This window comes from Periplaneta americana, chromosome 5 (assembly GCF_040183065.1).
Source record: "Periplaneta americana isolate PAMFEO1 chromosome 5, P.americana_PAMFEO1_priV1, whole genome shotgun sequence".
NCBI lineage: Eukaryota > Metazoa > Arthropoda > Insecta > Blattodea > Blattidae > Periplaneta > Periplaneta americana.
Genome location: NC_091121.1, coordinates 45,448,096 through 45,475,566, shown reverse-complemented (window position 1 = coordinate 45,475,566; position 27,471 = coordinate 45,448,096).

Genomic DNA, 27,471 nt, shown 5'->3' with positions numbered 1-27,471 from the left:
TCGATCGTATTTGGAGTGGTACATTTTTTAAATTGTGTGAAATTCATTTAAAAATGACCTGTCAAAACACAGGTGGAGCATTCATATCAGTGCTCTTTAAAAACTTTAGAAAAGCTACTGAAATACGCATTCGTCTAATGTTATTTAATCTATGAGTAGTTACTACTGTAAGTTTACTAAATTTAGGCGGTTTATATACAGGATTATTCACGAGGATTTACCGTCCTTTACGGAGCTTATTTCCGAAGAAATTTTGAGCAAAAAATGTCATATAAACATGGGTCCTATTCTCAGTATTTACAGAGTTACGTTTCGTTATTGGAACGCATTGCTGTGAACGCGTGATCTTGGTCAGCGTGCAGTCAGCAGCCAGCGCGAGCGCTACGGAAATCTAAGATAGCCGTATGCAGTTACGTAGAGCGACGAGTGCCGTTCACAAGCGTGCGGCCAAGTGTACTCAAGCGAACGGCGACTTTTTTAAAAATGTGTTGTAAACTCTTCAAGACTGTAGATTAGGATGCAAAATTGAACTGCAAATAATTAAGTCGGTGGAAGTGGTATGATTTGTAATAATTGTTGTGATAAGTGCTTAAGAATAATGTAATTTTCTAGTTAAAAATAGAAAAATATGTCTGTACGAAGCAACTAAGGAGTCCACAGCACATTTTAGCTTCATATTACTTGTCAATTAAAGAAATGATATTTCTGAGTGGTTCATTCTCTATTTGTATTATTCTTTACCTTCAAACTAAAGAAAAAACGTATTTTACAAACAACTTTAAATTAGTGTAACTCTGAAAATATTGAGAATAGGAACTATGTTTATGTGACACTTTTTGCTCAAAATGTCTTCAGAAATAAACTCCGTAAAGGACGGTAAATCCTCGTGAATCACTCTGTATAAAGGATACTTAACACCGGCTTTATGGGGTAATTTTACACAGAAACATAGTTCACATTCACCATGTTTTACAAAACAATATTAATATTTTTTAAGTTAATGCCTATATTTAATTATATTCAATAGTAGCCTATTTGAAACGAATGAAAGCTCCGTTTCTTCAATTGACCCCATTTTTCTATATTCCATTTTACATAGGGTGACTGTCTCTCTCTTGTTGTTATGTAAGATCTGAGTTATAGTTTGTTTTGCTGTCGGTTTCGCCTTCCTCCACTCGGTTATAACATAAATCTTCCCCACCCCCCCCGGAGGGAAAGATTTGAATTCAATACCGATGCGTAGCCTACTACTGGGTGTTCATTTCAAAGTGTGTCATGACGTCACTGTTGATGAGTCAGCGATTTGAAGCGAATTTCAGCTTTTATGTCAGAGAAGTTGCCTATTAACCAAAGCGTTCAATCTGAATTTTAGAAGTGTACTGTATAACTTGAACGTCGTAGCAACAGATGGCGGTCTGTACAGTCTGTGTGCTACCATAACCTCTTCCGAACTGTGTTTTGCGCGGCCAAGTCGTACGCAGGGTATTTGTGTGTTTTGCGCGGCCAAGTCGTACGCAGGGTATTTGTTATCATCGGTTGCGTACGGAAACATTCCACAACACAAATCAAATGCTCCGTATCCATGTTGACCGTCGAAATTAATGTCAACAAATACGTAAGTAATCGTCTTAACCCTCTCCCCATATCTCGACAGTAAGAAAAAAAACTCACCTCGGTACATGTTTCGAAACAGTTCACATTCCTGCCACTACCGGCGCTGCCATACGTATCGGTAAGTACTCTTCAGAATGAACGCCGTACTTTCTAGGCAACTTCTCTGGTACATAGGTAATACACCTCTGCGGAAATGTAGGAAGATTGAATTCTCTAGGCTCATCGGCTAGCCACATGACGGCATACAGCGAGCCATGACACACTTTAACTGAACATCCAGTAGTTAGTTCTGTCTTCGCCAACAGCTTTAGACTTTTAAGTAATATAGTGACTTAGAATTTTTATATTTATTCAACATGGGATAACTAACAATAAACAATTTAGTTCAAAACTTTGGAAATTTTAATTACCGCCTGAGTTACCTTGAGCGTAAGATTTCATTATGACTACAGGAACAACATTACGAAACGAACTAGAAAATGTTCGAAGAATACGGCAGCGTGTACTTTCATCCAAGTAAGAAGAAATATGTTTAACGATTATTATTTTACGTTCTCCGCATGACAGTCTGGAATTAATGTCAAGAGTTTTGAGTGGTTGAATCGATCGTTGAGGTCACCGCAATTGTCAATCTCACTATTATACAGTGCGGGGATTTTGATCACCTAAAAGTTAGTACTGAGGTAGCATACACGCTGCCCTCTAAAGCGATTCGTGATTCGATTCCCGGCGTAGGTAATGAAAGAAATTAATCTTCCGACTACGGGACTGGATTGTTGTCTTATGATAGTCCTGTGATGTCTCTGCGGTGGTCCTGAGTTGTACTAATCCCGCATCCAGAGTTCAACTCGATTCTTAAAACCCGCTAAGATACAGTACAGAAACCGCTAAATTGCTATACTGTCAATGTAAAAATAAGATTATTTTACCGCTGTGAGTATTAAAAAAACGCTAAATCACTATATGAGCAATACAAATTTCATAAATTTTACCTGCTAAACTAATACTGAAAAACGCTAGATCTAGCGGGAAAACCGCTGAATTGGCAATACTGCCCGAATCCAGGTAACCTCGCAATGTGTATAATACCCTCCCTTCCCCTCACAGCAGTATTTGGTGCTGCTACAGGGGAGGTAAAACGGACATAGAGAGAAAGAGAGTTAATATTTCAATATACAGTAGTATAGTTCAAAAGGACTGCCAAATCTCAAGAAACCCTTATTGTATTTGTGGATCTAGAGAAAACATATGATTCAGTAGACCTTGGGAATCAATGGAGAGAATGAATGTATCAAAACCGATAATACATCTTATTAAAAGGATGTATTATAATTGTAGGGCATCTATTAAGTGTGGAGAATTTATTTGGGAATCAATGCGGAGAATGAATTTACCAAAACCGATAATACATCTTATTAAAAGGATGTATTACAATTGTAGGGCATCTATTAAGTGTGGAGAATTTATTTGGGAATCAATGGAGAGAATGAATATACCAAAACCAATAATGCATCTTATTAAAAGGATGTATTACAATTGTAGGACATCTATTAAGGGTGGAGAATTTATATATTCTGAGTTTAATACATCCAAAGGACTGAGACAAGGTTGTGGAATGTCCCCATCTTTATTTAAGATCTATTTGGACACAGTTTTAGCACATTGGAATGATTATTGTCGAAATATGGGAATTAGAGTGGAAGATCGATTTATTCATTCATTACTCTTCGCCGATGATCAGGCTATCACTGCACAAGATCGAGATGATATTAAATTTATGATGAGAAAACTAATTGATTGTTATAACTCGGCAGGCCTTGTGATAAATTTTACAAAGACAGAATATCTAGTAAATGGTGGAGGTGGCAGGAATTTGAATTTCTCTAATGGCACAGTGAGGTCAGTGGATCAATTTAAATATTTGGGATCGGTTCTCCACCAATCTGGTAGGCCTACATGCTTTAAAGATGTGGAAAATCGTGTCATACAAGCAAGAAATTCTACAAAACAACTTAATGGTATGCTTTGGAATAGGGATGTTAGAATGGAGACAAAGAAAATAATACTAGATGTAATTGTAGAGAGTATCTTGACTTATGGAGGGGAGAGCTGGACTCTGACAGAAAGACAAAAAAAAAGTGTTAGATATGTGGAAATGGATGGACTAAGAAGGAGTCTATGCATATCCCGTCTCCAGAGGTTCAGAAATGACACGATTTTGGAAAAGTGGAACATAGAAGAAGATGTGATCGACCGTTTGGAATATCGAAGGCTTCAATGGTTTGTACATGTTCAGAGGATGCCCGAGGAACGATGGTCTAAAAAAGTTTTGAATTGGTCACCCCTAGGGAGCAGAAGAAAAGGACGACCTCGACTTACATGAAGAGGAGGAGTTGTTGAAGCCATGGAAGCTGGAGGGTTGAAAAATGGATCTTGGGATGACCGACAAGAATGGAGCGAAATACAGTAGCGTGCAAATTAATCCGAACAACGTAATTACTTATGCAAAAACACTCAAACGGGATTTAAAAAAAAGGATCTAAGACATACCTCAGTAATCTATGTGGCCTCCTTTGTTCCTAATAACAGCTCTGAGACGATTTGGCATGGATTCCACTAATTTCCCACAAATATTCTTCATTTCTTCATCGCGAAACCATATACCAATGAGGGCAGAAATCATCTTCTCCTTTGTAGAACAATCCATTTTTTGCATTCTTCTTTTGCAAATTGACCACAAGTTCTCAATGGGGTTGATGTCGGGTGCCTGGCCAGGGGAGTACCTGAATATTCTTCTTGTTGAAGAATTCTGTAGTTTTTCGAGACGTATGGCATGGTGCCAGATCTTGTTGGAACACACCTCTGCCATCCGGAAATGATTTTTGCAGCTGGGGTACGATTCTGGTTTCCAATAAGTGAATATATTTGTCAGAATTCATCATTCCCTTGATAAGTATTAATGCTCCAGGCCCTTCATGTGTAAAACAACCCTAAAACATTACTTTAGGTGGGTATTTGGGTGCTTGTTGGAGATGAGCTGCTGTTACTTTTTCGGATCCTTTCCGTACGTAAGAAACACGGTGGCCGTGGACCTCGAAATGAGACTCATCGGAAAAAAGTACATTCTTCCAGTCATTCACTGTCCATTGTTAATGTAATTTTGCCCTCATTAAGCGTTTTTTTGCACATAACAGGGGTTAGCAGTTGCTTCTTAATAGGCTTACGAGCCCTTCGTCCAGCTTCCAAAAGCGCACGCCGCACTGTTGTGACGTGAATATTCGCCCCAGTGCAGTGGTAGCCATTAACTCGCGGGTTAAGTCGACAGCAGTTAGTCTAGGATTTAATTTACTTTCCTGACAATTAAACGATCATCTGCAGGTGAAGTCTTCCTTTTCCGGCCACAGTTTCCTTTTTTCTGGGGTGTGATGGATCCAGTCTCCCTGTATCGTTTTATGATCGAATTAACAGTAGCCAAACCGATGTGACATTCTGCAGCAATTTGCCTCTGTGTCATAGAAGAATGCTCTGCTAATGTTATAACTTTAGACCGTTTGTGAAGACGACAGAATGTACACAGGATTGCAGTATTAAGTCTTCAACATAACTGAAATGCTTATAAGTACAAAACGACAGGCAAAATGTCACATATTATAAAAAAAATAATAACGATAGACCTTCAACAATGGAATTACATGTACTACAGATGTCAATTAAAGCGGTATGAGCAGCTGTGAGGCCAACAATGACAGAAAATGTAAAAATATGTCGTGTTCGGATTAATTTGCACGCTACTGTACTCAACTTAACATTTTAGCAAAAGCGGATTTTAATAAGTACAGAACTCACAGGAGGCTGTGATTTTTATCTCGTCTTTATTTATCTTGAATTACCACTTAAGGATTGAAAATAAAACCATCATGCCAAGATCAATGTTCGGAAAAAAACTGTATCAAGAAGATGACACTCATTTTCTCATTATGTACGTTACATTTTTCGGAGTTCATTTTTGTCTTATCATGCTGCCAATGATATTACTGTTTAAAATGAATTTCTTGAACTACAATTCAAAGTACACGCTTTTTTATGTGAGTACATATTAGTATTTATATTTAGCCTATATGATAAAATAAATTTTGGCTATTCGTGTAGTACAAGTGGCATGCACGTTTGCCTTCCACCATTAAAAATGTGTATCTTTTATTCCTCCATATCCTTAAGCCCTATTTTGATGATTTTTTTAAAAATACTTAACTTCTGAAAATTGCTCTTCGATCTAAAATAAAAAAAAAAGCATTTTCCTACATAAAAAGTTTTCGTAATTATGAATTTCAAAAATTTTCATTTTGTAATTTGTATCAAACTGTTATTTAAAAATTACTCCTAAGATTGTAAATATTTTTAGTATTATTTTTTACCTTAAAGGTAACATTTATATTAATAAGTCCAAGCTCAATCTTTAGAATATTTGCATTGCAAGGAATTATTCATATATTTAAATTAAAAGAAATTTTACTTTGATATTTTTATATAGGCTTATATTAAAGACAAGTTAAAGAATGAGCTACAGTTCGTTGATTTTATTAAGAAAGAATGTCGTGGACAATTTTATGAAATTATCTAAAACATTGTGAAAGATATGATTTAAAGTTTTGAAAAATGCAGTTTTGAGAAAATTAGCGATAAAATTTAAAATTGCTGGCCCATATTGTGTTGGCATGGCAGGAAATTTTAATGCATAACTTTATCAACGTTATATATACAAATGGCTTTTAAGGAACCCGGAGGTTTATTGTCGCCCTCACATAAGCCCGCCATCGGTTCCTATCCTGTGCAACCTTATTCCTTTGCTGTGGTCATACCAGAGAATCAGTCCCATTCCGAGGCTTATTGTATGGATTCGTAACAAACTGTTTTTTACAGTGATGGGTTGTTAGTCCTTCGCCCAACCCCCAAGCTGGAGGACCACCCCTTATCGGCTGTCCACGACTGCTTATTCAATATATTCTCAGCTACCCTCCACATCTGGAGGCCGTCTCCTCTATCCGCAACCTGAGGACGCGCCATGCCGTGGTGATAGGGACCCACAAAATCTTAAAATTTATTTCAGAGATATAAATCTAAGAGTTCATGTTTTATATTAATATAAGAAAAATGAAAAATAATCTTGTGCGAGATCGTGCGTATTTGCTTCGTTTCCGCACAAAACCAATCCGCGGAAAGTCTAAAATTCCACACTCAGTATTCCCAACCTAACACATATAACAATTTCCCTCTTCTTACCGCTTAAGTGACATATTGATTTTACTGCTTTAGGCTTTTAACATATTATTTTTAGAGACGTTCAATATAGTAATAATTATAAATTGGAAACTTACCATTGCAATTTCACCTAAATTGCACTGTTAATTATTGTTTTTAAATATTTGCAAAAATTAAGTAAACTATACAACTCCACTAAAGTTACTGCATTCGTGATGCAAGTAACATTAAGGAAGCCGTGAAAAAATCAACAAGATTCCAGACTCATCATAGACTGGGGGAAAAAAAAGACAGACGTATATCACGGCCTGCTGGAGTATAGTAAACACAGAAAACATTTTAAAGCAACAATGTTGAAGATAGATATTTTTGTTTTGCAAATTTGCCGTCATTTAACAGGAAACCAAGATGGAGATTTCATTGCAACTAATTAGAAATTCGTCTTTCAGGTATGTAATAAACGATCTTCGCACAAAATAATGTACGATACACGAGCGGTATGTTTTCTTTAAATTCTCGGAAATTAAAAAAGCTCAACTACGTTTCGCTTTTTCAAACTTTTCCTCGAACATGAAAACGTCAACATGCCGCTCTTGTAACGCATATTACTGTTTTGGCCTTTGAAGATGTACAGTATGTATCAACTTAAAGACTGGAACATTTTTGGCGTACAGACAACCGAAATGATTTCGATATAAAAGATTTCGGTTTAAACTCCGACGAAATCAAATTTGAACAAACACTGTTGTTTCCTCTGTCATCATGTTTCCATATTCAGAGTTCGTACTACTGAAACCGAAGGTAAAAGTCCCATGCGATAAGTAGGTCTGATTAATGGCAATCGGCATAATGCTGACTAAACGCGAAGCTGGATTGTTTGTCATGTTTTCCGCTTAGCAATCGAGTTTCGTTACGAAATCCTCCTCCGTCCTCACTCAGGAATTCCAAACAGTTGACAGCGAGGCCTTCCACATCCACACCAAGAGCTGACTCCGCGGTAGGAAACCGTGTTTTAACTACGAGACACGTTACTTCTTAACACAATACAATGAGGCTTTAAGAGACATCACATAATGCATTAACGGCTACAGTATGCCTATGCTTAAGGGGAGACTGTACGTCCTATATAAGCAATGTTAAATCACTTACTTACTTACTGGCGTTTAAGGAACCCGGAGGTTCATTGCCGCCCTCACATAAGCCCGCCATTGGTCCCTATCCTGAGCAAGATTAATCCATTCTCTATCATCATATCCCACCTCCCTTAAATCCATTTTAATATTATCTTCCCATCTACGTCTCGGCCTCCCCAAAGGTCTTTTTTCCCTCCGTCTTCCCAACTAACACTCTATATGCATTTCTGGATTCCCCCATACGTGCTACATGCCCTGCCCATCTCAAACGTCTGGATTTAATATTCCTAATTATGTCAGGTGAAGAATACAATGCGTGCAGTTCTGTGTTGTGTAACTTCCTCCATTCTCCTGTAACTTCATCCCTCTTAGCCCCAAATATTTTCCTGAGAACCTTGACCACAAGTGTTAAATCACTATAGTTTAAAAACAATTTTCTCAGAAATTATTTGTGATATGTTAACCAAATTTTCTACATTATATTTTACAACCTTTCTGTAGATATTGACATTTTTTACTCCTGTGAGTATGAAATTAATTTTTTATTAATTTTTCTCCACGAGACAAATCTTTTCAACATTTTTACCCGAAATCAAAATTGAGTTATCACTATTATGGGTTCAAGAGCTTCCAAAAATGATAGAAGATTGTCAGATGATACACAAACATGCTGTAAAAATTTCAAAGCTCTATGGCAGCGGTCATCAGCACAGAGCACCCTGGGACTAGCGTCTCTTACCCGAGGAGAACACACTGCACGATGGTGCATTCGTAGCTGCTAGCGGGTATGCTCTCTACCTCTTCCTGCTGCGCAACGGGGCACGCGGGACGGCTCCGCTTATCCTTTGCCCATTTCAGCGAGTGCTGATGATCACTGCTCTATGGCTTATAGCTCCTGAGAAAATTGTTCCTTAATGTCACAAAAATAACTTTGCGGAAAAACTGGATTCAATTTTCAACATGTTTGTGTTTATATTTAAACCTTTCACATATTACGATGAAAGAGTAATGGAACGGAGAAAAATTCTCTCCGGCGCCGGGACTTGAACCCGGGTTTTCAGCTCTACGTGCTGATGCTTTATCCACTAAGCCACACCGGATACAACCCCGACGTCGGACAGAATTGTCTCTGATTGAGTTCCAACTCTTGGGTTCCCTCTAGTGGCCGCCCTCTGCACGACGTCATAGATGTCTATGAACATAGGACCGAAGTCCATATATGTGCTGAGGTGCACTCGTTGTGAGTGACTAGTTGGCCGGGATCCGACGGAATAAGCGCCGTCTTAAATCACGAAGTGATTTACGCATATCATATATTATCCGGTGTGGCTTAGTGGATAAAGCATCAGCACGTAGAGCTGAAAACCCGGGTTCAAGTCCCGGCGCCGGAGAGAATTTTTCTCCGTTCCATTAGTCTTTCATCGTATGATGACGCAGAATACCTGCATGGAAATATCATATGTACTTCGGTACATTGAAATAATATCTTTCACATATTGTATACTGTATAGAAAAAAAAACTTTTAGTTTCATATATTGTTTACTTACTGTATAGAAAAAAAAAAGAACTTGCAAAATGCTGCAAGCTCCCTGTGGCTATACAGACCAGTGTAATTACATCGACAGATCCGCTTGCCTTTTGATTCTGAATTGCGTTCGGGCTTGGGTTAGATTCTTCACTCTTGGGTTGATTACCTGTTTGGGTTTTTACCGACGTTTTCCCCAACCGTAAGACAAATGTCAGGTAATCTATGGCGAATCCTCGGCGTCACCTCATCTCGCCAAGAAATTGAGCAACTATTAATTTATTCCAAATCTTAAACCCTCAATGCTGATGTAAGATCTATGGAATACAATAAATGAAATGAAAATGAAAATATACAACTGGCCCTCAGACTTGTGAGTAAAGCGGTTGTAGGAAGATTTTCAACAGGAATTTCAGTTTCTGCTATCAATACTACCATTGAATGAATGAATGAATGAATGAATGAATGAATGAATGAATGAATGAATGAATGAATGAATGAATGAATGAATGAATGGGAGGGGAAACATTTGAAAAGTAAGCAAAAACGAGTCCTTACAGGGGAGTTTGGGGCTGAGAAAAACTGAATATGTGAGCTCCAAGACCGTTGGACACTTGTCTCATACCAACTTGGCAGGATGAGTACACGGTATCTAATAATTAGATAATGGATCGAGACGGACAGTCTGGAAAACCTGGAGGAAGTTCCTTTTTCGTTAACAGCTGCCAGTGTTCAAAATTTAAAATTTAGCGATAAATATAGACTAATAATACACAGTGAAAATTGTTTAGATCCCAAAAGTTGTAAATGTCCACCTTTGAAAGAAGCCACGTATGTCAAATATCTGGGTATCATTATTGATCAGAACTTAAAATGGCCTCATCACATTACTTATCTTTGTAAGAGGCTTCGTAAAACAATTTATAAATTCGTTAATCTTCGATGCTACTTACCTATTAGAGTTCTACGAAATGTTTATTTGGCCATTATTCAGTCTATCATTCAATATGGTATAATTGTTTGGGGTGGAAGTACAAAAATTAATCTTAGTCCGTTAAATTTACTACAAAAACGAATAATTAAAATTTGTTTGAAGAAACGTTTCGATTATCCAACTAAATTAATTTATTCTGAATTTAATGTATTTAATATTGAACAAATTTATAAATATACGCTGTTAAAATTTTATCATAAAAATCGTAATAAGTTTGTATTACAGACACACAATTATGACACAAGACGAAATATTAATTCAACATTAGTAGAACCTAAATGTCTCACATCTGCTGGTCTAAAGCATAGCATAAATTTTGGCCCTCGGTTGTACAATGCTTTAACTAAATTACACCCAGAACTTCTAACATGTAACCCACTAACATATAACAAGAAAATTAGAAACGTGTTAATATCTTCAATTTGATTACATAAATTTATAGCCTATGTGTATGAATTAATCAACCTATATTATATTTGTATTCTATAATTTTGAAATATATATTAGTCCTACTTTTCACGTACGATATTATTCTTCTATAGTGTTAATATTATATTATATAATTCCATTGCCGCTGTAATTATATTTTAGTTCCTATTTTATTTTACTTATATATTTATATTATTATTATTATTTATTTTAATATTATATCTGAACTGCGACCGAGCACGAGCGCTGCTCATTCGGTCTCAAATTTTGTTAATACTACTGTATCTTCTTTTCATATTGCTTGTATTATTTTATTTGTATTTCTCTTTGTTTGTTTTGTAATTATATTTCTTTATTCTGTATATTTGAAATAAATAAATAAATAAATAAATTTTAAATAGAGAATGGAGCGAGACGAATCGCGTGAAAAACCACGAGGCGCGAATTTCATCTTACAGTTCTGCTTTCATGATAGGCTCTATCATGAATGACGTCAAGGTTTACAGGAAATCCTGTTATGTCAAGAGGTTGCAACGTTTCTCTCCTTGTAGGTCGAGTATAGACGTTTTACTTCAAAAAGCGCTACTCATGCCACCTCTAGTATCTTCAGCTCCTGAAGGAGAAAAATGTGGTTTCCCTAAGACGTTAGGACAAATGTCGCTAAGGATCTGTCACTCACCAGCATAAATTTCGGATTTCCAAATTTTGTCGTTCACTTTTCTTCACAACGAAGCCTTGGCAGAAGCCGAGACGTGGCAATACTGTGATGTCAGCTGAGTTCAAGATCCCTGTCCATAGCTCTACTGCCGAGCGGATGACAGTTCGATACCAGGTATTCGATAAACAACTTACAATGTCATTCACAGTTTAGGAATATCATATGTTATTAATTTATGGAGAAAGTCGTCGTAATTCAAGTGAGGCAAGAAGATGTACCATCAATGTTTTCCGCAATGAAGGTTACCTAATCGGCGAACTTTTGTAGCAGTTTCTCAACGATTATTAGAAACTAGGAGTCTCTTACCTCGTTTCGAAAATCACACAAACAGAAATTTATTTAAAAATGGTACTGCTTTATGGAAGCGGGAAAGATTAAAATGTTGCATTTAAAAAAAAGTTCGTGTGATTTTGTGCAGTAAACCATTATTGTTTACTTTTTAGACGTACAATAAAAAAATGAACCGATATATATTTTTTTATTTTAGTAGATTATTTTACGACGCTTTATCAACATCTTAGGTTATTTAGTGTCTGAATGAGATGACGGTGATAATGCCGGTGAAATGAATCCGGGGTCAAGCACCGAAAGTTACCCAGCATTTGCTCATATTGGGTTGAGGGAAAACCCTGGAAAAAATCTCAACCAGGTAAATTGACCCGACCGGGAATCGAACTCAGGCCACCTGGTTTCGCGGCCAGACGCGCTAACCTCTACTCCACAGGTGTGGACGGACCGATATTTCCAATATTGTTAAATCAAATGGAAATTTACCATAAAGTACTATTATTGAGATTAAAAAATCATCCAGTCTGCTGTCAAAAAATCTGAAAGTTAGAATTTATAAAACAGTTATATTACCGGTTGTTTTTTTATGGTTGTGAAACTTGGACTCTCACTTTGAGAGAGGAACATAGGTTAAGGGTGTTTGAGAATAAGGTTCTTAGGAAAATATTTGGGGCTAAGAGGGATGAAGTTACAGGAGAATGGAGAAAGTTACACAACACAGAACCGCACGCATTGTATTCTTCACCTGACATAATTAGGAACATTAAATCCAGACGTTTGAGATGGGCAGGGCATGTAGCACGTATAGGCGAATACATAAATGCATATAGAGTGTTAGTTGGGAGGCCGGAGGGGAAAAGACCTTTAGGGAGGCCGAGACGTAGATGAGAAGATAATATTAAAATGGATTTGAGGGAGTTGGGATATGATGATAGAGAATGGATTAATCTTGCTCAGGTTAGGGACCAATGGCGGGCTTATGTGAGGGCGGCAATGAACCTCCGGGTTCCTTAAAATCCAGTAAGTAAATAAGTAAGTAAAATTTGTATTTGCTGTTCGTTTTATGTAAACAATAGTCCGCCCCTGCATCAGAACAGAGCATCTGTTTTGTACCGGTATGTCTGTATCCGCTTGAGCTGTACTGTGTACTTGTAAACTCCCTCCTCCTCATCCAGCAACGTTGCCAAACGCCTATTATTGTAAACTTTAATATTTAGTTAAATATTGCAATTAGAAAAAAATTGTGGGGACATTTTTCTTCCTTATGACCAGGCTTCGAGACTTTGGACCCGATACAATAAGTTTACTGTGCTTGTAGTATAGGTTGTTGACTCGCTGCAGGTAGTGAAAGGTAGAGATGTGTTGAGGTATCAACGTTGCTATTTAGAATAGAGTACGGTAGTATGGGGAAACACACACATATGTACATTCTGAAAGTAAATATACATTACACAATGACAATGTCAAGAGAATGTGAAAAGCATTTATTCTCCTGTCTTTATAAGCATTTGTGTTTAATTATACACAGTGTAAATGGTGGAAATAAACATGTAGCAATTTTAATTTCTTCATTTATCCTATTGGTCGTCTTTAGGAACTGCAGTTACAGTACCGAATTGCAATGTACTACAAAATACATTTTCAGTGTCTCGAACGTAAATATTTTTTGGTTATCTGCCAAACACAGTTACTGTGAAAAGCTGCGAAGAAACCTAACATCATTGCAGTCTCTAAGAGACAATCCTTTATTTTCGGGTGGTTCTATGTCCACTAATTTGCTGTTTACATTACACAATGTTCCATATCCGTTATTTTTACATAAAATTGATTTCCACTTCTGTTTTACACGTTCAGTAACCGATGTACTTGGTGTCTCATTAATTCTCTGTGTCATTTCCTCAATTAATTTGAGGGCTTCCAGCATCAATTGCTCTGACTTTTCTAACCGTGTAATAGTTTTAGAGACAGTTTGACAAAAGGTTTGTATAAAAACCAAATTATCCGTCAGAACCTTCAAATCCAGAGCGTTTTTCTTTGCGTATTTGTTGGATTCAATCTACAATACACCCACCCCCTGTACGCTTTACCACTATACTCTCGTCCACACCTGTGGAGTAACGGTCAGCGAATCTGGCTGCGAAACCAGGTGGCCCGGGTTTGATTCCCGGTCGGGGCAAGTTACCTGGTTGAGGTTTTTTCCGGGGTTTTCCCTCAACCCAATACGAGCAAATGCTGGGTAACTTTCGGTGCTGGACCCCGGACTCATTTCACCGGCATTACCACCTTCATTTCATTCAGGCGCTAAATAACCTAAATGTTGATACAGCGTCGTGAAATAACCCAATAAAATAAAAAAAAACCCACTATACTCAGTACTTCGTTATGCTGATTTCCCACTGAACTACTCTATTGGGTCCAAAGTCTCGAAGTCTGCTTATGACATAAACAATCATGAGTTAAAATAATGGCACTTATACCCCTTACACCCTGAATATATATTATCTTTTTGAGACCTATATCATATTCTAAGTTTATTTTCTTCCGAAACAACGCCAAACCTTGTCTGAAAGTTTGTATTATTGTGCATGTATCTTAAAAATTCGCTCAGTCCGTAGACCGGTCGATGGATTAAAAAAAAAACTAGCCCGGTCCTTTCATAAAAATGGACTGAATGCGTTTTAGGATCATACCCTTCAATTCATTTGTATTATTCCCGGAAACGTGGACAGTATATACCGAATATGAACAAAATGCGACCAAATGTTTATGAGAAATATCTGTAGGCACAAACAGAGACACAGACAGCATGTCCAAATGAGTTTCCCGTTAAAGCAATGTCGAAATCGTATACGTCTATTTCCACGAAATCGATATTTGTCAACATTTCAAATATATCTGCATTGTATAATTATAATTATGATTAATATACTTTAAGAGTAAAAACAATTAGATAAAATCAGATCTAAAAATTGAAGGAAAGAACTTGTCGAATGAAATGCGTCTGAATTCTCCTACGCAATCTATTCCGATTGTTCGTAATAGTCTTTATTTGCGTCTCTTGATCTCTGACGTGATTGTCTGAAGAGTTCTGTGAAGTCTGATCTCAATTGATGTAGTCTGAGAATTGCGTATTATCAAAACTTCTCGTTTTCCACTAAATGACGACATAATTACGTTAACACAGCGCGTTATCAACATAGAAGGTCATTAGTCAAGTATTTTAATGTATCCTGCACTCCGTACTGTATCGCTTATTGGATTAATGAATAATGCATCAGTACGCTTCTTAACAGCAAATCTATTTATTTCACATAGGAGATAAAGGACGAATGTCGTTCAGATTACATGTTTTCCTTTGAAGCGTTTCGTAATGATTCAGTTCCTGTATCATATCGCGTGACATTATTACTGTTTATACAGTATACATACAGTGGAGTCCCTCCGTTGAAATCTTCTGTTAATTTGGAAAGCTGATTCTTCCCATTACAGGAACACCACTCAATATGTTACTGATAAGGCGATCGCTTTGCTCACGCTCGACGTTGACATCAATGGAATTTAAAATTCTCACCATTCGTGAGGTACCACAAGGAACAAAGAGTACTTACGCATATGAATTTTTACAAGTTCATTGAACTATTGATTTTGTTTTGACAAATGAAAACAAAGAAAGAAGAAGAAAGAAATTCATTTTCACTTACATGAATATACAAACTTGAATAAGAATTGTTTTAGCATCTAAATACAGGGCGTTTCAAAAATACGGGGCATAATTTCAGGTATGTATTTCCCACATGTAGACAATCAAAATAGTTCATTACAACATGTGTCCGGAAATGCTTTATTTCCGAGTTATGGCCTTCACAACATTGAAATTCACCGGAACGCTTTTCTTTCCGCAGGTCGTTGCCATCAAAGGAGACATTAAGAGGGCACTCTGACAGTTCATTCCGAGGCGAAGGTTACATTCAGTACTTGGTTCGAAGGTTTCCTGATCGATGGATAGGTAGAGGTGGCCCAATTGCTTGGCCTCCACGCTCACCTGATCTGAACCCTCTCGATTTCTACTTGTGGGGCCATTTAAAATCATTGGTTTATTCGTCTCCGGTGCCTGATTTGGAATCCCTTCGGAATCGAATTGTGGCATGTTCTGAGGACATACGCAATACTCCTGGAGTTTGGGATCGTGTTCGCAGGTCAATGAGACATCGATGTGAGGTCTGTATTCAAACAGGAGGTGGACATTTTGAACATCTTCTGTAATGACAACGACCTGCGGAAAGAAAAACGTTCCGGTGAATTACAATGTTGTGAAGGCCATAACTCGGAAACGAAGCATTTCCGGACACATGTTGTAATGAACTATTTTGATTGTCTACATGTGGGAAATACATACCTGGAATTATGCCCCGTATTTTTTAAACACCCTGTATATAATACAAATGTAAGGAGAAGATTTTTTAATAACACATACAAATATACCTAAGAGTAAACAATTACAGTGCCAACCTGCTAAGAAACAGAGGATGTGAAGTACATGAGGAGATTCATTGTGTGTCTGAAGATGATTCTCATAGAAGAGTCGATATAATTGCCATCAATAGAAGAACCCAGAAAGCGATAGTCTTAGACCCTACGATTTGCTTTGAACGAGACACAAATCAAGCACTGTAGATAAATGATGACAAGCGAGCTAAATATGTACCTTGTCTTCCATACCTCAGTGAAAAATGTGGCATTTCGCTTTACAACTGGGATGTTACAGGCTTACTATTTGGAGCAAGGGGTTGTTTACCAAAATTTACATGTAATATCCTTAAATCCTTTCAAATTCCCTTTTATGAGGTTCAGAAGATCGTAATGGAAATTCTGAAGGCCTCTCTTCAAATTCTACACTATCATCTATATGTTAACACGTAAATTTTTGTTTTAATGAACAAATCGAATCATTATTTTGCTCGTTTCATTTCCCTTTATCTTTTATGTTTGTTAATTCCGGATCCCAGTGGTCAACCTCACTTGAGGACGGATGATTTGAAATAAATCTTATTAGTATTCAGAATATAGAATATAATTACAACAATAGAAATAGAAGTAAAATAATACAATCAATATAAAAAAGAAGATACAGTAATATTAACAAAATTTGAGGACCTAATAGGCAGCGCTCGTGTTCGGTCGCAGTTCAGATATATTATTAATTAATATAAAAGGAATATACAAAATAAAGTAAAATAGGAACTAAAATTAAAATTACAGCTACAGTGATTTTGTTTTTGTGAACTAATTTGATGCCATGAGATTTGCATAGCTTTCACATAGATACTATGAGAATGAATATCTTTTTGCTTGATGTAGAGACCTGAGTTTTACATTTTTTGTTAATAAGATGTGAAGTGAGTTCACAAATCTTGTAAGATCCGAAACGGAACCTTTTCTTTATTTTCTGCAATAACAATAAATTTTATTCAACAACTTTTTTTTATAAAATGATACTGATCTTATAAATTGATTCTAATAATAAAAGTTGACAAAATTCATTTATTTTCAATATATAGAGTTTGACCGTGACGACTGGAATAACTGAATAGCTGATGATATTTCCGACCGCAGATGAAAATAAAGATAGAACCTTTAGACACCATGAAGACGTGTGGGTGAATGGAGGTAGTGTTTCATGCTTTCGTGACTTCGGAGGTGTGTGGTCAGCATCACGCCCCGACCGCCTTTTTACCCTCAGGAAAGACCCGGTAGTTAATTTGACAGGAGGCTGAGTGAACATAAGGGCCATTTTGGAAAAATATTTACTCATTGATATTTCAATTAACGATTTTGCAGGCTATTGAATATATCATGAGTCAAACGTATTGCGTTACGTCACTGCACAGGCAACAGTCATTTGTAGCCAGTTGCAGTATTATCAACAGCCCATAAACAAATAAGCGGGAAAAATATGTAGTCTGAGATAAGCTGTCGCGATTTGAACCTCATCAATGAGCAATTCCGCTATTTTCCGTATCTTCATTAAATACATGCCGAGTCAAAAAAAGAAAAGTAATATTTGAAATATATTACAAAGTTATCTTGATTAGATGTTATTTATTTATTTATTTATTTATTTATTTATTTATTTATTTATTTATTTAATTAGTTATTTACTTACATACTTATTTACTTATTTATTTATTTATTTATTTACTTGTTTAGTTATTTACTTATTTACTTACATACTTACTTATTTACTTATTTATTTATTTATTTACTTATTTACTTACTTATTTACTTATTTATTTATTTACTTATTTACTTACTTACTTATTTACTTATTTATTTATTTACTTACTTATTTACTTATTTATTTATTTATTTACTTATTTACTTATTTATTTATTTATTTACTTATTTACTTATTTACTCACTTACTTATCTACTTATTTACTTATTTATTTATTTAATTATTTACTTATTTATTTATTTACTTATTTACTTATCTACTTATTTATTTATTTATTTATTTATTTATTTATTTATTTATTTATTTATTTATTTATTTATTTATTTATTTATTTATTTATTTATTTATTTATTTATTTATTTATTTATTTATTTATTTTATTGCTAGCAAGTTTGAAATAAATACAAGTTAATACAATGTAAGATAAACTAGCCCACTCCTGAATGAGTAAGACTCGTGCTCAGGAGTGGATTCCAATTCAGACAAAATAAAATTAAAATTGAGAGTGAATACAGATTAAAAAGTGTTTAATATGTTTAATTAAATCGGTTATTTGAGAAACCACACAAGTTCATTTTTAGCCAAAAGAGTTTATTATGTTTCTGATATTATTAATACATGTATTTTCCCGTCTGTAGGAGGAAGTAGACGTGTCCGCCTTATTTTAAGTGACGACGTCACGACAGCATTTCCCTGAAGAGGAAGAAATCAAAATATATTATGAAGATAACAAACTGGTTTGAGAGGAACAAGTCACTAATACCACAAGGAAAGCCTGGAAAGCACTACATTTCTCTATGTGTATTCTGAAGAAAGCTAACCGAAGATCAAAAGAATTAGCATACAAAACCCTTGTTCGCCCAATTATGGAATATGGAGCATAGATTTGGATCCGTACAGACAAAACCAAATCGATTCAATAGAAAAGGTCCAACGCAAGGCAGCAAAATATGTCAAAATGGGAAAGAGACATGGTGAAGAGATAGTAAAAGACTTAGGATGGGAATTTCTCAAATCAAGGCCACGAAAAACCAGACTTAGTAGTGCATTGTTTAAGGCACAAATGGGACACAAATCATGGACCGACAGCAGTGCTAGATTAGTGACACCATCATATTTAGGCAGGGTTGATCATATTAGGAAGTTTAAGTGCAGAAAACAAAGAACGGACGTGGCAAGGTTTTCCTTTGTAAACCGCACAATAGTAGACTGGAACAGCTTACCTGCGGCAATCTTTCAGGGTGATCCTCTCAAAATCAATACATTTAAGGAAAGGTTGAGAAGATTAGACTGAAAATTTTATTTAAGGTGCAGTGTAATTATCTAAGTTGTGTCATGTAATTAATTAAGTTGATATTTAATTAATTAAGATGACTTGTAATTACTTAAGTTGATAATAGTTGGGTTTAATAAAAGTAAATATAAGCTAGTTTTACCGTTTTGCTTATAGTAGGCGTTATTATAGCATAGTTTTTATTTATAGTCCTAGGTTTATTGCATCTATTTATTTATAGTTGGAATTAAATTTAAGTTTATTTTATTTTTTAATTGCTGTAATTATTGTAATTTTATTACTATCATTATTGTAATGCTATTATTGTATGTTATATATTACTGCCACCGGGTGTATACCTAATTGTAGTGTTAATAAATACATACATACATACATTATTTTTCTGGCTTAGTCGTAACAGAAATGATGCACCTGAGGAGCTGTAATGTGGAATTTCAATAAGATATCTCTGTTTTTAATTGTAAATGTTTTAGAATTTTTCTTTTCATTTTGTAATATGAAGGACAAGATACATTATGTACTAAGTTTGTATGTAAATAGCTTTTGTTCTCATTAACTTACATACAAAATAAAAAAATATATTATAATTTTTTACTGAAAACTTTTCGGGTATTTGAGAAACAATTGTCCACGAACTTCAGGGCATCCTAGCGCTCTTAAATATAATTAAACGTTTCTTCAAAACATTTGAATGGTTTGATTCCAAAACCTGCTATTTTGCTCAAAAACCGATTTTGACCCAATAACATTATATATCTCTTACACTGTGAATCCAATGGAAAAGTTTTTTTTTTTTTTTTTTTTGCCAGTTCCTGCTATTTGTCACTGAAAATGATATTTAAAATGTGTTTATTTTTCAAAACCTTCTATTTTATGTTTTTAGGCCAAAACCTACTATTTTATATTTTAATTTAGAAACTATGAAGTATTCTAGTACATTTTAAGTACATAGAATGGTATAAAATAGTGTATCTGTAAGATAAAAACAAACGCTTATTTTTCAAAATTGGCTCGTTCATTTTTAAGCTTCTTCCTGTAAAAATAACTGAAAGTGAAATAGCAGATTTTTTTAAACAAAACCATTCACTTAGAAATATTGCAATTCATAATAAAAATTCACCCCAAAGAGATAAAAACGTTAATTCAATATTTATACGCTGCAGACAGGTTTTTTTTTTGCATATTTCTCAAAACTTATAAATAAGGACATATTGTGTAGTTTCTCAAACAACCGGTGTTTTTATATAAATAAAAATAACGACATGGTTATAAACATGTGACAAACTCCGTAACAAAAACCACTTTTCTAGTATCAAGAATTCTGAAAACTTCTAGTTCCTTGATAATCTTGGAAGCAGTATTTTGCAACATCACTATACCTTTCCTTTATATTTCGTGGAATGATAAAAATTGATAGCAGACCATTGCGTCATTAGATGTGGAGAAGAAAGACAGGTAAAACTCCACTGTTTCTTGGACCTTGACACTAGCACAAAGTGATCTGACCAGCATCATGCTAGGCTGCCATTTGCGCTCAAAATAGAACGGTGCTCAAAACTAGAGGAGGTGATCTAGCGGATATCTTTCTAGCCGTTAGTTTCGATGTTCGTTGTTTCATACCCACATGAATTTTAAAAGACGATAACAGTCTTTAGCATGGCTTCTTCCGGGATGAAAATAAAGCTTGGAGACGCAAATTTTGTCGACCATTTCTCGTCCAAATTGAATTTCAACGGTAAATACCCTCTGCAGTTGAAAGCGTCGTGTAATAAAATATTGCAACCACTGCACTGGGTGTTCAATGACAGTCCTTTTAAGGATACACTGAGGTGAAATTTTATCAATTTTGTTGAAAAAATTCTATTTTTCGTTTTTAACATTAAAACTGTGTTGGTTTAGAGAACCTCTGCACAAATCTTCATGCAGATAGACCTCGTCCATCAACTGTTTTGGCCCACATTTAATTAAAATGTTGTACACTCTGGGTAGATCTTTAAACTTTTAAACGCAATTTTCTCCATTTGAATTTTTCTTACATATTGCTTTACTAATAATGCTACTTCTTCTCCAAATGTTGTAGGTCTGCAATGTGTATGATTTTTGTAGATTTTCTTAAAGGTGTGCTTAACAAAACTGACCTCCTTAAACCTCATGAATTTTGAGAAAAATATGTTTTTTTTCCCCCTAGACATCACAATTTATACCTGTTTTTATATTTGAATATATAAAATAATTTGTCTTACCTTTTAAGAATCTGAAAAAAGTAAATAGCAAGTTATGTTTCAGGGAGTTTTAAAGTTAAGTGGAGCAAATCTCAGGCATAAAAATTATTTGTAGAAGTAGTGATTTTTTAAAAACACAATTTAAATTTACAAAAAAATACTAATTCGTGTCATTTTGAATCAAACGAGATAAAATTTTTACAGAGGCTATTCATATGTGTTTGACACATTTTCAAAGATTTAGAGAAAATTCAAATTTCACCTCAGTGTATCAGCAAGAGAAAAATCCTTAGCACAGTATGAATGAAAAGGTCCTCTGCCATTTTGTTTTATTGTGTTTATATTTCTCAGAAATTTTACATTACATTTTTGAAAGAAGACATCCGTCGTCGATATGCAAAAGAGGACACTCCCAAAACGACAAAGTGTTGGGAAATCGTAAAAAAACCATAGCAGAATTTTAAAAAATTTAAATGTTCGTCTAGTTGATCTAGTTAGAAATATATATATATATATATATATATATATATATATATATATATATATATATATGAATATTTTAATTTGTTAACTTAGTTATAATTTTTGCGATTTTCCAACACTTTGTCATTTTGGACATATCCCCTTTTCCAAATCGACGACAGAAATATTAACAATTCAAGAAGTAAAACAAAGCTGTCCCACGTCGCCTGCATTTCGAATTTTTAATCTTTATATTCATAGAGTTGTCAAAGCATTGCAACTAAAATTAAACACACATTTTAAAGTCAACAGCAGAAATCTTAATTATAATTTATTTGCTGACGAACAAGGTTATAGCAGACTCTGAGCAGAATTTAGAAATAACCGTTAATGAATTACCTAAAGCAATTACTGTAAACTATATTTTAAACATTTCTGAATGCAAATCTAAGGCGATGCCTTTTAGAGAGAAATATCACTGTAGAGCTAAAATAGTAATCAATAATAGAACAAGTGCCAACTTTCAATTGTTTTGGTTGTAAGGGCTCATTCACAATGAAAATTAAACATAACGTAAGCGTTAACTTAAAAATGTAAACGTTACCGTAAAATCGAGACGATTCACTATGGGAACATAAACATAACCGCAAAGATGCTTGGTAACTATGGAAACATAACAACGACGTCATTTCCTCATATTCTGTCGTATACTTCAGCGCTCCACGATTGTGTACTGTTTGCAAATCACGTAAGCATAAGCATGAAAATTTGGAGTTTGCAAACTTTCATGTTAACGTCTAACGGCAATGTTAATGTCAGTGTTTATGTGATTCATTGTGAATGATCCCATTTGGTAACCTGAGGCTTTTCCCAGCCGTAGGACTGAAGCCGAATGGTCTACGGCGAGTCCTCGGCATCACTTCATTTCACCCCTTTGATTTGATTAACTGGTTGGGTTTTTCCGAGGTTTTCCCAACCAAAAGGCAAATGCCGGGTAATCTTTTGGCGAATCCTCGGACCTCACCTCATCATTGCAGAAAATTACTAAATTGTAAAACTGTAAAAATTGTAAAATATTGTAATAATTTGTAAAAATTGTAATTGTAATCTTGCAAAATTTTTAATTGTTCCACATCTTAAAGCTTCATTGCTCATGTAAGATCTATGGAATGTAATGAATGAATGAATGAATGAATGAATGTCTGTGTTTATGTTACGGTTATGTTTAATTTGCATTGTGAATAGGCCTTAACTTTCCTACAAACAAGGCACTGATATAGATTAAAAAAAAATTAAACTGGTAGCAAAGTATGTGTGGAACTATAAGATCACAGAGGAAGAAAACAAGGATTGATAGGAAATTAAAGTTTTATAAGGTGATGGCAGTGCCAGTTTTAACAGTATGAAAAATAGGAAAATATAAAATAATTGAAAAAAGAAAAAATAGAAAAATATTGCATCGCTTCTTAATCCGCGGTGGATTCAAATGAACAGTTCTACCTTCATGACATGTGCACCTAATTGACCATTTCGTTGTCAGGCATTAATAAAACGCGTACTTCCGCTTCTATCTCTAAATCGATTTTCCACACGATCGCAGTACTGGGTATTAACGCAGACAGGCCCGGGTCATGGGAAATCCGGCCACAACTCGAATCGTATCTTATCTGCCGCTAGTTATCTCTTACGTAGAGCTCACTGACTCACCGTGAGTCATTTGTCTTGCTCGGACGAGACACTCGCGCTCAGCTGGGTTCTATTATACAACCATGTGTGAGCATTACGAGGTCTACTGCTACAACATTATTATGTATACACAAAACTTTCGTCAGTCAGTCTGAAAAATATCTTTTTTTTTTTACTAGACATCACAATTGGACGGAGTTACGCAATAATAGATCAACCGACAAGTCGAAAAAAAAAAGAGAGAGAGATATTCGCATAAATCTATTAATGGTAGGCTAATTTAACTCGGAAAAAATCAAGAATACGATATCTGAATTTTGCTGCTATTTATAAGCAAAAATTCGTTTATTGCATAAATTTCATTTATTTATTTTGCTTTGAAATATTACTTCAACTGCTGGTTTCTTATTAAAAATCGGTTAGCCTTTTTTGGTATTATTTGTGTTACATTTTGTAATAGCACAGTCCAGTATATACAGTCACGAAGCTTGAGTTTATGAGGGTACTAGGAACAATAGACTGCGCCGGTACTGTTTCACGTCGTCTGTGATGAGGCGATAGTAGCGAGCCTAGTGGTTAGCAACTATTTGTGGATGCATCTGGGTGTATATGAAAACATTTGAACTTGCTGTAGTTAAATGTAATGCGCATGAAATATTTTGATTACATCACTAATTTCCATAATTACTCGTAGGAATTAGCAGTCCGATTGAGCTTAAAATTTGCACACGCCTTGTTTGTAATGCATCTAATAAACAGTTTAAAAATGAAATAAATCGGATTAAAATTGTAAAAATTTACTCAGTCCTATTGGCCTTTAAGTTGATGTGTAATTATTAATGAAGTTAATAATATGATATATAATTATTAAGTTCACATGTAAATAATTAAGTTGACATGTACTTAATTATGTTGAAAAATTAGGTTTACTTTAAGCTTTAAGTATTTTGGTTTACTTTAAACAAAAGTTTCCTTTACTTATGTTTTTGTTATTCTTGCTGTATTATTTTGCTTTTTTTGTTTCTTTTGTATTAGATTCTGTGATACTGCCATCTGATATACGCCAGTTAATAATAATAATTAAAAATACGAATTTAGATACTTTCAACTTTCTTGGCAATAATACTAAGTACGGCTGGCGACGCACAGAGGAGGCTATAAGTTAGGAGAGAGTGGGGTTACCTCACAGTCTAATATATGCACTCACGAAGCTTGAGTTGATGAGGGAACTACGAACAATAGACAGTACAGGTACTATTTCGCATTGTCTGTAATGAGGCGATAGTAGCTATCCTAGTGGTTAGCAACTATCTATGGATGATATTTATTACGCATTGAGCTTCATGACTGTATATACTTGGCTGTGGTTGCCTGCTCGAAAATTGGGTACGCAGCGAATCTTGGTGTAGTCAGCGGTGTGGGTTTGGGAATGCGCCTAGTAGGGTTAGCGCAATAGATCTTGAAAGGTCGCAGTGCTAGGTCATAGTGCCCCTCCTTGTGAAATCAATCAATCAATCAAATCAAGCAGCTTTCGATCAAATGGGACAAAAGTTTATATGCACATTTTCGTTGTTTTTGTGTCTCCTGTACACCGATGAAGTGGATCCCACATGTTACGAAAGCCTGTACGTATACACACAGCATATATCATAGACTTCAGAGAGAGACAAGAAAGTCAAAAGCGCCTAGAGGTTAGGCAATCTTCAGAACAATGTATAGGTATGTTTTCATGTCACTACAAGACGAAGTGAAAATGCACACGAATGCTCAACTGTGGATAGACCACGTAACTACCTCTTGTAAGGGTATGAACTAGGCCTACTGTAATTATCATCCTATTGTTGGCCTCAGTCTCCCTGAAATTAAATTCTGTGCACACCCATACCAGGACTAATTATCAAAATTTTAAACCATGTACATTTTATGATAAAATAAAATTGAAAAATAGCGAACTTAATATCTCTATCACGTGAAAGATTGCTGTATTAAACTGCCACCACTTTTTGTATACGTTTAGTGAAAAATAGCCATAGTAATACAATTTCAAGGTCTCATCACATTATGATATTATTGGAAACCATGGATAGGGCTACTCCGAGAAATTTTGTGAGCGCATGAACTGTCTGACTATTGTTGACCTTTATCTCCCCAAAATTAGATTCCAGACATGCCTGTAAAGGGATTTATTAATCGTGCTTCCATTCTGGAGACCCTGGTTTTAAATCCCGGCGTCTGTCGACCTAATCGTGGTCTTTTAGTGGTTTCTTGATCATAAACAATTAGGAATCTAGTTATTTTAAGAGAAAATGCCGGATTGTTTCTCATTCCCACTACGAAGATACAGATACTGATTCACAAAGCCTGACTCCACAGTTGTTGTAGCACTTTATTATATAAAAATTAAATTTTGAGATGATGGACCTCTTCCTTTAAACACCTGAAAGACTGATGTACTACAATATCAGAATTTTTACATTCAATTCTAACAACTGTAATTAAATTTTACAATCTTTACACGCTGTCACAAAATTTTGGTCGCATTATAAACTATGAATAGCCTGTGAAATGTTGTGAGCTGAAAACTACAAGTATCTCTAAGTCCCGTTTTCTTTACAATACGTGCTACATGTCCTGCCAATCTCAAACTCTGGATTTAATATTCGTAATTATGTCAGGTGAAGAATACAATGCGTGCAGTCCTGCGTCGTGCGACTTTTTCCATTCTCCTCCAACTTCACCCCTCTTTTCCTAAGCACCTCATTCTCGAACTGCAAGTTTCACAACCATACAGAACAACCGGTAATATAACTGTTTTACAAATTCTTCTTTCAGGTTTTTTTTTTTTTTTTTTTTTTTTTTAGCAGACTAGATGACAAAAGCTTCTCAACCTAATAACAGCAGTCATTTCCCATATTTATTCTGCGTTTAATGTCATCTCGAGTGTGATGTATATTTGTTACTGTTGCTTCAAGGTATTTGAATTTTTCCACCTTTTCAAAGGATAAATTTCCAATTTTTATATTTCTATTTCGTACTACGGAGGTGGGATATGATGATAGAGACTGGATTAATCTTGCACAAGATAGGGACCGATGGCGGGCTTATGTGAGGGCGGCAATGAATCTGCGGTTCCTTAAAAGCTATTTGTAAGTAAGTAAGTATGTAAGTAAGTAAGTATTTCGTACTACTGTATGTTCTGGTCTCGAGACATAAACATATACTTTATTTTTTCGGGATTTACTATTATTATTATTATTATTATTATTATTATTATTATTATTATTATTATTATTATTATTATTGTGGAAAAATTCAAATATCTTGGAGCAACAGTAATAAATATAAATGACACTCGGAAGGAAATTAAACGCAGAATAAATATGGGAAATGCGTGTTATTATTCGGTTGAGAAGCTTTTATCATCCAGTCTGCTGTCAAAAAATCTGAAAGTTAGAATTTATAAAACAGTTATATTACCGGTTCTTCTGTATGGTTGTGAAACTTGGACTCTCACTCTGAGAGAGGAACATAGGCTAAGGGTGTTTGAGAATGAGGTGCTTCGGAAAATATTTGGGCTAAGAGGGATGAAGTTACAGGAGAATGGAGAAAGT